Here is a 13,947-nt window from a genome sequence, read left to right as displayed (position 1 = left end):
AAGGGCTCCTATCTCTGATTCCTCAGGGCCTCTGATAAGAAATGTCATCCCTTGCTGGGTAATATTACCCGCCCGATAAGAATCTCTATCAAGCTCAAACATATGGCTGGCTACAGAACACAGAGCCCAGCAGAGCAGGATAATTTATTTGCTTAAGCTGAAAGCCCTGGGCGGCCGAGAGAAGTACACTGAATAAAAGAGGAAGGAGCCAAATTATAACCTCTCCGACTTGCATGGGGATTTTCAAGGGGAAGGCTGGGGCACCTGAGGACAACAGGGGGCCCTCCTCGCTTTCCTCCCGACAGGATAAACACTTTCCCCTGGTCTTCCCTCAAAGGGCACTTTCACTTACGCTATCACAGCTAATCCTCAAGACAACCTCAAGAGAAGCATTTTTAGCCTCCTTTTGCAGATCAGGAAATTGAGATTCAGCAAGGTTAAGTAACCTGGCCAAGGTCACACAGGCAGCCAAGCAAGAGCTCAGACTTGGACCCCAACAGGCCTGACTCACCAGTGTGTAGCTGCTGGGACTAAATTAATCAACGGGGTCCAATGTGCCCAACTTAACTGACAGGGTCAGCTACTCATCACCGTCTCAAAGGTCCACGGCAAGCCTCTCCCCCTCGCTGGGTCTCTACAACCTGGAATGAGGAGGAAGCCTGGCGGGCACAGAAATTCAGGGGGGGGGGGGGGGGCGGGGGGGGGGGTGGCGTGTTCTGGTCAGGGGACAGGCAGGAGCGACAGAACGTGGTAAGTGTGGGCACAGTAAGGATAGGCGGCTCATTGGGGAGAGGTGGCTGTCAGCACACTCTACACTCTCCCATGCCCCCCTTGCTTCAGCAACACTGTTAAGGCTGATAATGCTTTTTGAAAGTGAGTATCACTTTAAGATGGTTCCACATTACTTCATAAAGCCACTCATTCTTTTTTCCTTTTTAAAGATTTTATTTATTTATTTGACAGAGAGACACAGCGAGAGAGGGAACACAAGCAGGGGGAGTGGGAGAGGGAGAAGCAGGCTTCCCGCGGAGCAGGGAGCCCGATGCGGGGCTCGATCCCGGGACTCTGGGATCATGACCTGAGCCGAAGGCAGACGCTTAACGACTGAGCTCCCCAGGCGCCCCAAGCCACTCATTCTTTTTAACAGCTGCATAGTATTTCATTTCAGGACACATCATGACTTAATCAACCAATCCCGAACTGAGGGGCTTTAAAAAGACTGTGTCTCATAAAGACACACGGACAGGTGAAGCACAGAGTTTGCATAGGATACTACAACGGTAGATACCTGTCGCACACTTGTCACAGAAGGTACAACACCGGGAATGGATCCTAATGGACTAGGCGAGGGGTGGGCATCGGCGGGCCCCCATCTCTTCCACGGGACAATCCTATGGACTCTGGATGCTAATGACGTCAGTGTAGACTTGTCAACTGTAACAAGCATCCCACTCTGGTGTGGGATGCTGATGGTATGTACATGGGGACAGGGTGGATATGAGAGCTCTCTGCATTTTCGACCCAATTTTTCTGAGACCCTACAATTGCTCCAAAAAATAAAGTCTGTTTAATAATAATAAAAACCAATCGATCACACAAGTGTGAGTCACAACTGGCTCAATTCTATTCTGTTTACTATTGACTTTCTTTTCCCCTGAGTTTGGGTCATACTCTCCTGAGTCTTAACATACCCAGTAATCTGATCAAAAACGAGGCATCGGATGTCAATAAAATAAATAAATCGTCTTATCATTTGCCATTTCTGAAGGTGCTATTCACACCATCTGCACCTGTGTATGTGTTTCTCAAGGAAAAATTCCTAGAAGTCACCCAGTGCCTTATAAACTCGGTTTTTCCTACCCTTCTCATTCAGCAAAGTCTCAATACTGAGCCTCGACAAGCCGGTGGCTCCCTGCATGCCCACCCTCCTCAGGCCTTGGTGGGACTCTGCTAAGAGGACCTTACTACTCCGTGTGAGCAGCAACTGCCACTTCCACAAAAGCACATGAAGAAACAAACATACTTCACTTTTGGTCGCCAAAAACCCACTCTTCCTGCCACTTCCTCCTCCGGACCCTGGTGACTTCATTCTGGAATCAAAGTGAACACTAAGCAAGACACCAACCTCTCTTCATTCAGGCCATTCCTAGAGCTGGTCAACATTCTTCTTTTCCTTCTGGGCCCTGAGATGTTCAAAAATGCAGATAGCCCAAGGCTGGAGAGAGGCAAATCTCCACCGGAGCTCAGGACTCTGCTAAAATCACAGCCTGACAACCTAGGAAAACACAGTAAATATCAATTATGCAATTTGGAGCCTGGGGCACCTTGAAGAAAAGCATCTATTACAAACAAAATCCTCTGATAATCAGAAGATAAAGAACACTTATCTCCCCGGCTGAAATGAAGAAGAACCTAAGGTAAAGGAGGTCATCCTACCTGGGAGAGGTTGGTATCCACTGAAGACCACAGTGGATGCTGAGGGGTGCACAAACATGAGTACAGCAGAACCCCTCCCCGTCCTAAAGGATTCAAGACCCACCAAGCGTCCCGAGAAAAAGGCTGTGATCCATGTGGTCACAGAGGGAGGGACCAAGAGCTTTGGGAACAAAGAGGGAAGCAGGCACTGTGTCTTGCACAAGTTAGAGAAGAGGATATTTGAGCTAGGTATTGAAGAGTAGGGGGTCACCAGGCAGAGAAAGGGGAGGGGACTTTCAGATGTCTTAACATCATGTGTGACATGGAGTGTGAAAGAGTGGCCAGTGGCCAGGCAGTAAAGGGTAGCCCTCATGCTATGTTAAGAAGTTCCACTTTTCCCTACAGATGCAATGGGGAGTCAGAGAGACTCCTGAGCAGTGGAGTGACAGATTACCTCTACGCCTCATCAACACCATGAAGGGACCCTTGGCCACAGGGGACCCAGTGTACATGGTTCCCAGGTCATCCTGCAAAGCAACAGACATAGTGGTCAAACCAGTAGCCTCCAGAGCCAGCAATCTGTCTTCAAATCCCAGCTCTGCCACCACCAGGTTGCGAAAGTGGCTTATCTAGTCCAGTCTTCCCATCTGTGAAATGGGGGTAATGGCAGCAGAGGCTTCACTTAGTGCTAGTATGCGGATGGTGAATTGGATAAAGTTGATATATGTAAGGCGCTCACACCAGTGTCTGGCGCATGACGGGGGCACAACATGTGACAACTGGGGGGGCGCTGCTCCCATCTTCCCTTTCGCCCCGATTTCCTCTTTCAGCACTGTCGTTTCTTCTGAGACATGAGCTGCCCTGAATCTGAGCAAAGGTGAGCAGGTTTCAGTCCAGGTTTGCTTTAGGAGGGCTGCAGCTCTTGTCTGAAATAGACTTTGAGGACTGCTGGCTTCTCATGAGCTTCCCAGCATCCCAGTAGCAGGTGACATCTAAGACAGTGGCTCTCAACACTGTTGCATCGAAGATTAATCTGGGGAGATGTTACAACCTCAATGCTCAAGCCCCATTCCCAAGACAGAATCTTTGGGTTGGGGCGGGGGGGAGTGGGGTGGGGTGGGGAAAGGCAGGTATGGGGAATTCCTGCAGCGAGATTTTTAAATTCCTCAGGTGAGTCCAGCATTATACCCCATTTGAGAACAACTGATCTAAGGGCCGAACTGAACAAGGAAGGGAACCATGGCAATGTTCTGGAAAGTGCTGCCATCCTGAGTTGGGTAATCTCCAGAAGGCACCTGGCTCCCTAGGTTTCTGCTTCCTCACGCACAGGGCAATGCCTGGGCACCTTACCTCTTCCTGGGATGTCCCACCGAGCTTGCAAATGCGAAAGTGCCCTGGATCACTACGATTGTGACAGAGCTGTCAAAACTCTTCTGGAAATAAGCAAACCCATGGAATACCAACACATACAACCACGTAGGGACATGCAGTGGAAAAAGCCTTGGTTAGGTGCACAGAGCTGGTAACCAGTTAAGGTCTCTCGCTAACCAGAGATGTTACTAGCAATCCCATCCTTTTTGTCTTCAGCTTTGTCCACGGCAGACCAGGGATAAGAACTGCCTTGCCAGTCAGACAAGGGGTCTGTGAGGTGCACATAGGAAGACACAGGTCACACTATGAAGGGTCAGGCTACTGTAAAGCATTTTTATTCCACATTTTCTAGGTCCTCCAGGCAACATGGAAAGTTCCAGAGAGAGAAAATGCCCCCTTCCACAACTGTTGTAACGGAGAGTAGGGAGGAGACAAGGAGCAGTGCCGGCCACAGGAAAGCTTTCTTCGCGGCAGGCTGCAATGGACCCTGTCAGGGTCCAAGTGGGGATCAGTGATAGGCCAGGAGAGCAGGGTGGGGCCGAGGGCGGCTCCAGGGAGACGTTAAGATAGGAAATGCTATCTGGGAACAATGGAACCACCATACCGTTGTCCTGGCCTGGATCTGACAAGCAGGGATAAGACTCCAGGAAACATGTCCCTCGACAACTGGCCAGAAGTGGCCCCAACAGACCACTGGCCTATTACTCTGGTTTTGCATCCATTCCTGCATGCACCCTGCAGTGGGCATACATCCACCATGTACCAAGAACTGTGTTAGAAGGTGGGGATGCAGGGTGCCTGGATTGGGGGGGTGGGGGTAGGTCAGTCGGTTAGGTATCTGCCTTCAGCTCAGGTCATGATCCCAGGGTCCCGGGATTGAGCTCCGCATCAGGCTCCCTGCTCAGTGAGGAGCCTGCTTCTCCCTCTCCCTCTGCCTGCATCTCTGCCTGCTTGTGCGCTCTCTCTAGCTCGCTCTCTCTCTCTCAAATAAATAAATTTTTTAAAAAAGAAGAAGAAGGTAGGTATGCCAAGATGAATAAGACCTGGTCTTCACCCTCAGGAAGGACAAAGGACAAAGACAAGGCAAACAAAGAAGTAACATTTAGGTACAACACTATGGCAGTGTGTTGTGTATTTCATATTTAACTTCTCAAATCCTCAGTGTCCCCTCCAAGTAAGGTACTAGCTCCATTCTACAAATATGGAACCTTAGGCTTCGAGAGGCAGGTTACTGGACACGGATCACACAACAGTTAAGAGGCTGGGCTCCCGTTCCGATCCAGAACACTCGGGCTCCTTCCCCCACAGCTTAGTTCGACAACCCAGAGAATCAAAAGGCAGTGATCTTTCTCTCTCTCTCTCTCTCTCTCTTCTCTCACACACCTCTTCCAGGCACAATGTCCGCATTTGGAGAAAGTTTAAGCACCGTAAGAAGCAAACAAGAAACACAATTAGGCACAGCACGCAGCCTACGCTTATGGCTCAATAAATACTTACGAATCAGAATCCAAATATAATAGCATTGGAGAAGCAGAGCAGAGGTGCGAGGTGTTCGGGACGTCGCAGACCCGGGCCTGAATCTCAGGCTCAGGATTTACACCTCCCTGAACTTCAGGGGCCTCGTCTTAAAAATGGGAATAGTATAACCTACTAGAGGCCGACTGGGACGAGGTCCACACAATGGGGACAGTCTCCTGCCCTCAAGACCCCTGCACCCCGCCTCGGGCTTGGGGGACATAGAACAGCAGGTGTCCCGCACAACCAGGAGAGAAGCTGGCCAGTGTCAGAAGCTCCCGCTGAGTCTGGAAACGGGCCCCACGCGAGGTGCCCGACGCCTTCCACACAAGCCCGCTTCACCCGGACTCGGCAGCGCTCGAGGAAGGGGCATGTGCTCACTCCGGGCGCTGCATCTGCGCCAGGCCTGGGCCACCACCCCACGGAAGCCTCTTAGGCAGGCTTCTTCTCTTGACAAGTTCACACTCCCTGGTGAACAGTACTCAGAAAAGCTGGGGTACAACCAAATGGAGGTGCTGGGGCAGGTACAGGGAACAGCTGCCCCAAGGGGCTCTGACTTAACCTTGCCTGAGTCCTCACCGTCCTGTGGGCACCAGTTAGTTTTTATTTTGTTTATTTTACCAGCAGGGAGGCTATCCCGGTTTGAATTACAGAATAGAATATGGCTCCAGATTCGACAACTGCTAGTAGCTGGGTGGTCTTAAGCTAGTGACTTTACCTCTCTGGGCCTGAGTCTGGGCCTGGACGTTATCTTGAAAAATAGACACTCATCTACTCAAGAGATATTTACTAGGTCCCTACCTGTGCTCCAGGGAATACAACCACTGGGCAAAATCAACAGAAATCTCTTCATGTGTGGGGCTCAACAGGGATGGGGGAGGCAGAGAGCCGACAAACAAACAAACAAGAGGGTCAGGCGGTGCTGAGTGCTCCAGAGATCCATCAAGAAAGAACGGGAATGGGAGATGGGGCGTGAGGTGGGTACTGTTTTGCACACATGGCCAGGAACGGCTTCTGTGACAAGGAGCCATCTGAGCTGCGTGTACTCTGTGCAGGCTCGGATCCAGGTAAGGACAGGTGTGTCCCATGGACTAGCTCACTCCACCCTCTCCAGCACCCCTAGAAGGAAGCCAGTGCCCCTCTCCCCACTTTACACAGGACAAAGCTGAGACAGAGAGGTACAATGCCTCGCCCAAGGGGACAGAGGGGGATACTCGGAAGCCCAAGCTCCAAATGGCTTATGCTAATTCTTCCATTCCCAGAGCTCTGTTTGTGGGCAGCTGACGCTCTGGAAATGATCACTGATCACCGTCAATGCGCCGCAGAGAAAGAAGAAGGTAGGGAGGATGAAAGGAAAAGCAGACATGGCACCTGGCACAAAACGTAAGTACTACATCCATTTGGAAGAACAGGAATATTGATTGTAGGCTCTTCTCCCTCTCTGTCTGTCTCTGATGGACACACTGCCTTCTGTCTCTTTTTATACTCATTTTTATGTAATTTCCTCAAGGAAGAAGGCCTGAGGCCCTGTGTCCATTTTAGACTGACTTCTGATTTGCAACTTTGTTCCAGGTTCTGCTCTCTCCTGTCCCAAAGGAAAGGGCCCTCCCATCCAGGCCATGAGAGCACCTTCTCCTTCCCACGGCCATTATTCCAGAGCCAACCCTGGTGTAATTCTGCTCAAGCCACAGCCTGGAGCAATGGGAAAAGGAGGAGGGCGGGCAGCTGGTGATGGTCCTAGAAGGTCCCAAAGATGCAGACAGGGTCATATTGATCCAAAGGCTGACTACTCCTTTGAAAGATCAGCTTCTACCTCAGATTCTCACACTCCAAAAGGCCAGAAAGAGCTTCTTTAAAAACATTACTGAAGGGCGCCTGGGTGGCTCAGTTGGTTAAGCGACTGCCTTCGGCCCAGGTCATGATCCTGGAGTCCCGGGATCGAGTCCCGCATCGGGCTCCCTGCTCAGCGGGGAGTCTGCTTCTCCCTCTGATCCTCCCCCTCTCATGCTCTCTGTCTCCCATTCTCTCTCTCAGATAAATAAATAAAATCTTAAAAAAAAAAAAAAAAAAAACCTGGTAAAACCAGGGGCGCCTGGGTGGCTCAGTCGGTTAAGCGACTGCCTTCGGCTCAGGTCATGATCCTGGAGTCCCGGGATCGAGTCCCGCATCGGGCTCCCTGCTCGGCAGGGAGTCTGCTTCTCCCTCTGACCCTCCCCCCTCTCATGCTCTCTCTATCTCATTCTCTCTCTCAAATAAATAAATAAAATCTTAAAAAAAAAAAAAAACATTATTGAAGAACTTGCTTCTGGGGATTCACCATGATGTGCTTCTTCTCTGGCCTCCTATTGGATTGGAGCTCCTGGAGGCCAGGCCTCAGGATTCTGCCCCTACACCCAGCACCTGTAGGCCCAGCATGTTTGATGAATGAATCCACGGGATGGATGGAAGCAAGGGAAAGAGAAAAGGGAGAAGGGAGAAAGGGAGGGAAAAAGGGAGGTGTGAATTATAGGGTTAAAAAAAAATGCCTATTAGATAAAATCATGGGAGGTAGAGATAAAAGGGAGAAGTGGATAAAAGCAAAATGGCCATGGCACAGTTGAAAAAAACTATGGAATACTATGCAGCAGTTAAAAAAGAACAAGGTGTGTGTGTGTGTGTGTGTATGCACACATCCACACGTCCGCACACACAAAGAGACATACACCCACGAAAGACCTGTAAAAGATGTCGTTCAGTGAAAACTGAGTATATTGAAATACTCAATTCTCTGCAGCTCATAATGCTACGCAGTCCATGCAGCCAGACCCAGGGCGCTGGCTGGAGCCGGCCATAAATCCCAAGGAGATCAGCTGACCCAGCCCACTGCCTCAGGCTGACATTTCCACCCATGATGAAAGAAAAGGCCATGCCCTTTCTTCAGGGCTCTAGGCAACAGCAATCTTGTGACCCAGCTTCCAGTCTTGCTTTGCTCCCCCAGTTCCTTGAAAATACTTGTACTGGTTTCAAGACAAAATAACTCAAAGGAGCTTCATTCACCTGCAGGCCCCCCACCTGCCTGTGATAACTCATGAAGGACAATGCCCTCACATGGAGCTGTAAACTGAAGACCTAAGGGCTCTATCTGGCTACAGGTTTCACCCAGGGAATATTGTAAGTATTTCTGAATTCGCTGTCCCCACCTAAAATTCAGGAAATTTCATTACATTACATGGTCCAAAAATTAACTGGGCAGCCCTGGTCCCACACACACAGTAGCTAGCTGGGTAGCTGGGTGCTGAGAGGGGTGGGGAGCCCCTTATTCAGGGCACGTACCCTCCCACCGACCACCATCTCATCCCTCAGAGATCACCTAGCCCAAACTCATCACAAAGAATCGCTGCTCAGAGAGGTGAGGAGACTTGCCCAAGTTCACACAGCAAGCCAGGGGCAGGATGGAAACCAGAACTCCATATTCCTCACACAAATACCTGTGTCTCTTCTAGCTGCCAGTTTGAACCAACTGCAGCCTTAGAAGTTAGATGATCCATTGACATCTGGCTAGAATAAGGCTTCTAGGGTCAAAGTCCAGCTCAGGCAGAAGTGATCCTCCTATGACACGGTGACCCAAACACACCATATCCTACAACAAGGGGACCCAAACACACGATAATCAGCCTGGGCCCGGTCATCTGGACGACTCTTGCTCAATGTTATTCTTTGCTTCATGGTTTCCACATCCAGAGAAACAATACTCCTCTAAAAATCAATTGTCCCCAGCAACCCACCTACAGAGTTCTTGGAAAATATGGGTTAAACATTTTGCTGCACACACACAAAAAAACAAGGAACAAAAAGGGTGAGGGAAATTCATCAACATGGCCCTGCACTTTTCATGATTCACACCAAACGTTTTTCAAGTCACCAAGTTCAAATGACCCTGTCCCTTGGGGCTGCAGAACTATTTTTACCAACACTTGCCAGTAAGGAGGCTCCACATGTTTTAATAAATGGAATTACTCAGTATCAGGAGACACAAAATGGCTTCGAGAGGGTGGGAGGTCAGGGGAACTGAAAATGTCCTGGAAGGAAGATGCCGGAATAATCAATTTCTGACACAAGAGAAGGAACAGCCGGGTGCCATGCCACAGCCCAGAACATTGGAGAGGCTGACTCATTGCAACAGAGCAGGCAAATAAATAGGCGGCCCCACTGGGATCATTTCCCGTTTCCAGAACAAATAAGGTGATAGAGGGCAGCAACCAGTCCTGGAGGATGCCGACACATAGTAAGTGCTCAGTAAATATTACACACACACACACACACACACACAGTTTCTGAATCTCCTGACTTGTGTCGGATAGCCCAATGGTCTGTTCCTCTCCTTATAAGCACTTGCCCTCTTGGGGATCACACCAGTCTCAAGGCTTAAATAATAGGACTCCAAAATACATACCCAAGTATTATCCTTTTACTCCATGCATTAGTCCGGGTTCTTCAGAGCAACAGAAATATAAATAAGGAATTGGCTCACCCAGGTATAGAGGCTGTCAAGTCCAAAATCTGCAGGATCGACCAGCAAGCTGACTGGAGACCCAGGGAAGAGCTTATGTTGTTGTTTGAGACTGAAGGCCATCTGGAGGCACAATTCCTACTTCCTCGGACCTTCAGTTTTTTTTCTTAAGGGTGTCGACTGATTGGGTGAGATCCACCCACATTTTGGAGGGTAAGGTGTTCTACTCAAAGTCTGATGTCAGTATTAATCTCATCCAAAAAAATACCTTCACAGTCATATCTAAACTGCTGGGGTTTTTTAAAAAGATTTTATTTATTTGTCAGAGAGAGAGAGAGCACAAGCAGGGGAAGCGGCAGGCAGAGGGAGAAGCAGGCTCCCCACTGAGCAGGGAGCCCGATGCGGGGCTTGATCCCAGGACTCTGGGATCATGACCTGAGCCGAAGGTGGACGCTTAACCGACTGAGCCACCCAGGTGTCCCCTAAACTGCTGTTTGACCAAATGTCTGGATCCCATGGCCTAGATGACTTGACATGCATTGTTTAATTTAATTTTATTTTAATTTTATTTTTTAAAGGTTTTATTTATTTATTTGAGAGAGAAAGAATGAGACAGAGAGAGCATGAGATGGGGGAGGGTCAGAGAGAGAAGCAGACTCCCCGCCAAGCGGGGAGTCCGATGCGGGTCTCGATCCTAGGACTCCAGGATCATGACCTGAGCTGAAGGCAGTCGCTTAACCAATTGAGCCACCCAGGCGCCCAACATGCATTTTTTTAAAAGATTTATTTATTTGACAGAGCGAGAGAGAGCATGAGTGGGAGGGGCAGAAGGAGAGAATCTTCAAGCAGACTGCCCTCTAAGCGCAGAGCCTGAGGCGGGGCTCAATCCTAGGACCCCGAGATCATGACCTGAGCTGAAATCAAGAGTCGGACGCTTAACCGACTGAGCCAGTCAAGGAGCCCCTTGACACTCAAAAATTAATCTTCACATTTCAGATGCATATATCCAGCTACTTCCTGAATCTCTCTCTTTGGATGTCTGATGAACATCTCAAACATAATGAGTGGAATCCTACCTGCAAAAGAAACAAAACAAACATTTCCCAAACCCTCACTGATCCCCTTAAAAGAATAAACAGAAACTTCACTCTCTACTTGCTCAAGGTAAAACCCCAGGATCATCCTTTATCTGATACTCTGTATCCAAGCCATCAGCAAATGCTACCTTCATGATACATGCATATCTGATGGCTTCTTGTGATTTCCTCTGCTACCACCCCCACACACTATTTGTCATTCCTTCCCTGGATTTCTGCAAAAACCCTGGGTTTCTGCCAGAGCCTCCTAACTGGTCTACCTATTCCCACCTTTGCCACCTTCAGTCGATTTTCAGCAGAGCAGCAGAATGAGCCAGTTAAAATGCAAGTCAGGTCTGCTCAGCAGCCTCCAATAGCCCCAACTCAACAGAGAAGAGCCAACGTCCCTGCCCCAACCCCCTCTGGACCATTTCATCCCTGAGTCTCTTCTGCTCTTTGTGGCTAGCCTGCCTTTTCCCTGGGGGGACGCCTGCCCATCTCACAGTGCCCACATGGGGCATTTCCTGAAGCTCAGCCAGCACCACCCGGCCTTAGAACCCAAGCGAGGGCCGTGAAGGCATTAGTGCAGTAATCTGAGGACAACGCAGGGTGGGAGCGATGCGTGGGGTTAACTAAAGGAGAGGAGGGTACAGGCGGGGATTTGTGTCTTTGAAAGACTTCCAAAGGCAGCTGGTGGGGCTTGTTCTCTGAAGTGCATTTGTAAAAGAAGAATCAGGTGGCTGCCAGCTAAGGAGAGGTGGGTGGAGGGCGGAAGGGGGAGAGGAGGAGAGGTGAGAGCTAGTACAGGGGCATGGCTATCTCTGAGTGCTCGCTGCCACACGATGCCATTTCACCCATCCCAGGCTGGAGGGATCCAGGCAACGGAGACAGAAAGGAGACGCTGTATTTGATGGTGGCCAGAAAGCCACCCAGTGGCCAAGAGGATGGGCAAACGCACGGTACCGGTGGGACGGCTTGGCAAGAGAGCTGACGCCCCCTCGCCATCCTCCCGTGCCCCTTCCCCCTCTGAAAGAATCTGAGGACAAAGGTTCAAAGGCTGCAAGGTCCCTTCTGTGTTCGGAGGCCTTGGCTGAAGACTTTTGGGGAGGGAGAGCGGAATCAACATCTTTCATCCTGCAGAGCCTGAGGCTGCCTTCAGAGGACCAGCCCAGCTACTCAGCAGGGCACTTTGGCAGGGAGGTGAGGTTCAAGGTCCCTACGGGGCCTTCTCTCACTGGGCCCAGTGAGAATGACCCTCATCACCTCTCAGAAACGCCTCTCGGTTAGCAGGACACTGTCTGCTACAGAGCATGCTCTAAGCCACGAAAAGTCTGTCCCTAGAGACGCAACTGATGGGAACCGGGCTCTGTACGCAACGATCCTGAGGGGCCCAAGCTAGGGCCGAGCAGGAACACAGGGCCGGCGAGAGCGTGACCTGATTACTCACAGGGTCTTGCAATTCCAGAGACAACCGCCCTCGAGCCCAGCAAAGGGCTGCACCTCTGTCTTAGCACTTAGCACTGCCGGGAATTCGACTGTTCCTCTCATAGCCTCCTCATTGTCATCATGGGTCCCGTTCCTGTAGTGGCCATGTGCGCTCCTCCCCGTGGTACCCTCGCACCCTGCGAAGTACCAGCCCCGTGGCGAACGCTGAATAAACATGAACTGAATAATAACACACTCAGGTGAATGAGAGGAAGACAGGATGGAGACTCCTGGAGAAATCTGGAGCTTTAAGGAACCGTCCATAGACACTGGATCCAAAACATGATTTCAGACACTGAATGGAAGTTTATAGCAGTGATTCCTCAATGGGGGTATTTGGGCTGTTTCTCAACTGGTCAGAAATTCTACTGGAAGCTGCACCTTCCTTTTCAATAAGGCCACAGAGAGCCCCCCAAATGTCAAGCTTCTCTGCTCGATCCTGGCCAGAATGGTATCAACCCAGTCTGGTGACAAGGATCAGAAACCCCAACGGGTGGATATTTTTAGGTAAGAAAGCAGGTTTTAGGTAAGAAGGTAAGCAAATGATTACCTGCCAAGTGAAGTTTGTTTAATTGAAACAATTCTCTTGCAAGGAGGGTGAATCAGCAAAAGGGATTTCTGGAGTTGCAAAGGTGGGGCCTTGCTAGGCTAAACCAGGGGTTCTTAATGGAGGATGCTGTTGCCCCTCACCCCCCAGGGAACATCTGGCAACGGCTGAAGGCATTTTCGATGGTCGTGACTAGGGACTGCTGCTCAGCGTGTACAGACTAGAAAGGAAGGGGGAGCTTCTGGCAGACTTTTCGACCAACTGAAAATCCTTGGCCTTTTATATCCTTCTATTCCAGAACCAGGCATAGGCCTGGGCTCACAGTAGGTGGCCCAAAAGTATGTTTTGCGTGCCTGAATACATGTATGATAGGGTTATTATAGAATCAAAAGGGATGATGAGTAGGAATGGACCCAATCCAGGTCCCATGTGAAAAAATAAGTCGTCTATCTACATACACGCTAAGCAGTGGTCCTTCGGGGAATAGCACTGGTGGTCAGGAGCAAAAGGAATTGCTTTTGCTTTGGGCTCTGTTACGGGTTGAACTGCATCCCTCAAAAAGATATGTGGAAATCCTAACCCCAAGTCCTATGAATGTACTTATTTTGAAATAGGCTCTTTGCAGATGCAGTCGAGTTGAGATAAGGTCATAGCAGATTGACGTGGCCCTAAATCCAGTGACGGGTGCTCTTATAAGGAGAGAGAGGTGCAGAGACTTTTACACACAGGGAAGAAGTCCAGGATGAAGACCACAAGCCAAGGACCCTAAGCTATAGGATTCCTAGCTACACCAGAAACTAGGAAGAGGCAAGGAAGGATCCTCCTCTAGAGCCTTCAGAAGGAGCACGGGGTCTCCCTAACTCGATTTGGGACTTGATTTGGGACTTCTGGCCTCCAGAACTGTGAGGGGATAAATTTCTGTTGGGTAAGCCACCGAGTTTGTGGTGCTTTGTTATGGCCACCCTGGGAAACTCATACAGGCTCTAACATCCTGACCGGATCCTTTGGAAGAAAGGAGAGGGGAGAGTCAGCCAGGATTCCTCTACTAA

The 13,947-nt window shown here is 49.9% G+C and overlaps 1 long non-coding RNA gene across 5 annotated transcripts in view; it reads right to left on the bottom strand.

Annotated features, from left to right (window-relative positions):
- Positions 1-13,947, bottom strand: part of LOC118015213 — a 185,695-nt gene that overhangs the window by 25,084 nt on the left and 146,664 nt on the right. For all 5 annotated transcript variants that reach the window (XR_004680574.1, XR_004680575.1, XR_004680576.1 and 2 more), the window contains 2 exons: positions 2,870-2,942; positions 2,126-2,275 (listed from right to left, as the gene is read on the bottom strand). This is a non-coding gene — a long non-coding RNA (uncharacterized LOC118015213). The remainder of the gene's footprint in view (positions 1-2,125; positions 2,276-2,869; positions 2,943-13,947) is intronic.

The sequence above is a fragment of the Mirounga leonina genome, unplaced genomic scaffold (genome assembly GCF_011800145.1).
Source record: "Mirounga leonina isolate KUSES-001 unplaced genomic scaffold, KU_Mleo_1.0 Mir_165, whole genome shotgun sequence".
NCBI classification, from domain to species: domain Eukaryota; kingdom Metazoa; phylum Chordata; class Mammalia; order Carnivora; family Phocidae; genus Mirounga; species Mirounga leonina.
This window is presented reverse-complemented; position numbering and strand designations above follow the sequence as displayed.